The sequence below is a fragment of the Nasonia vitripennis genome, chromosome 4, assembly GCF_009193385.2.
Source record: "Nasonia vitripennis strain AsymCx chromosome 4, Nvit_psr_1.1, whole genome shotgun sequence".
NCBI lineage: Eukaryota > Metazoa > Arthropoda > Insecta > Hymenoptera > Pteromalidae > Nasonia > Nasonia vitripennis.
In genome coordinates this window covers 17,401,394-17,403,325 of record NC_045760.1, presented here as the reverse complement: position 1 = coordinate 17,403,325, position 1,932 = coordinate 17,401,394, and the positions used below count along the sequence as shown (strand labels likewise).

The window sequence follows — 1,932 nt, the reverse complement described above, 5'->3', positions numbered from 1 at the left end:
TTTCCATTCTCTTTTTCTAATAATTAGTATCGGGATAGAGTCTCTCGGAATTCATACCGTCACACATATACCTATTCGCGCATTGCTTGCTAAGTGGGTAGCGTTGTAATGCTGATATTGCTGAAGATTAGTGGATTTTACATTTATAAATTAACAGCCTTATAAAGGTATTGTTCACTATTACCGACGCTGAATTGAAAAATTTTCTGTTGCATTATGCCTGAATCATAAAATATATGTCCGTTTTACTGTGGGCAATCCTTAATTCGTGACTTTTTGTGAAAATGCATACCTATAATACGTCAGAAAAGATAACAACGCAAGTGTTTTCCATTGCAAATGATAAGATGATGAACGGTTTTAACGAGTACGTTTAAGAGAATACTGGTGAGTGGTGGATACATATACATCGGATATAAATGACAAATCATTTATTAAGAAAATTGTTAAATGAAACCAATAAAAAAGAGCGTATGAAATAGTTGCGTATACCTGCATACTCCCGAGATCGGATACTCGAGTTAATATTTGCGACTTGCGAGTTCAGAATGATAAATGTCCTCGTAATGAGATCGTTATCGTCGCAGAGCTTTACGATACTCAACAATTTATCGCAGGAGATGAGGAAAAGGAGGTGATCATTTCTCATATGGAGCTCGAGGTGTATCCACTGCAAATAGCAGAGCAAAAATGTTCGAATGTCTTGATACATTTCTAAATTGCACACATCGTAACTTTGAAATAATAAATTCAAAACATTATATTGAACATTATTTTTTCTGTAGATTGAACATTTCTAATATAAATTGAGAAAATATCGAAATCCCAATTAGAAGGTTCGTAAAACGCCCCTGGTAGAAAATAAACCAACCAAAATGGCCTGTGAATTAAGAATTGGCTAAAAATGTTGGCCAACGCTTATCATGAATATTAGCCAACATTTAACCAACGGTTCAGGAAAATTTAAAATGTAGTAATTTAAGGTTATGAAATTTTAATACTATTATAGTGATTTATAATTTCGGTTTGTGATATACCTATAATAAATATATAGAATATGCTAAGCTCTTGATGTCTACGTGAATTTTCACTGTGAGTGTTGTTCAGGTCACCCGGAACTCTCAAAAATGTTGTCCAGGTGTTTATTATGGGAAAAATGTTAGGCTTAGTAATGCGCTTCGTGGTTTGCGGTGTGTAGGTGTGAGTTCTGCTCGAAGATGATGGACACGTTACCCGCGAGTCTCGTAGACGATGTCCAGGTCTCCAAGAATCTCAGCGGCTAGTACAAATCGCAGTTTATTAATGAAATATAAAATTGAGAAAATTTTAAACACTTTCAAAATGTTCCAAAATTTTCCAATATTTTCAAACATTTTTTGAAGTCTTGTATAGTAATTATTTCCACAGAGCACGCTACCTATATTTTATATTATTTTCCTTTCGTCGAAGACCTAGACATCGTCTACGAGAGACCCGAGTGACGTGCTCATCATTTTCAAACAGAACTTACATCTGCATATCGAAAGCCACGGAGCGCGCCAACTAGATTTCATTTTCTTTCCACGCTGGACACCTAGCCATCGTCAGCGAGAGTCCCGGGTAACGTGTTCGTCAGCTTCAAGAAGAACTTACATCTACACATCGAAAGTCATGGAGCGCGCTACGTAGGTTTCCTAAATCGAATTTAACCTCAAACGAGTATTTCAAATTTAACCATCTGTTTACCAACCGAACCGCTTGTAATGTGACGAAATAAGCAGTATTTAAGGGTAACTGTTGGTTAAACCGTTGGCCAAGTCGTTCGGATTTGGCCAACCGATAGCGAATCAGTTCTTTACGTTTCTACCAGGGGCCTGTTTGAAATATTTTTCTCGCATGTCACTCTTGCGTTTGGTACAAATTTTTATTCTTCGTAAACTTCCATGAGATGAG

General features: G+C 36.5%; 1 long non-coding RNA gene across 2 annotated transcripts; it reads right to left on the bottom strand.

The window, feature by feature from the left end:
- Positions 1-481: 481 nt before the first annotated feature.
- Positions 482-1,932, bottom strand: LOC103316062. Of its 2 annotated transcripts, XR_512189.1 has the most exons (3): positions 1,418-1,932; positions 1,038-1,279; positions 482-670 (listed from the first exon to the last, which is right to left on the bottom strand). It is a non-coding gene; the product is annotated as an uncharacterized LOC103316062 (long non-coding RNA). The 2 variants fall into 2 exon arrangements; XR_004227471.1 differs by lacking the exon at positions 482-670 and having other exon boundaries at positions 978-1,279.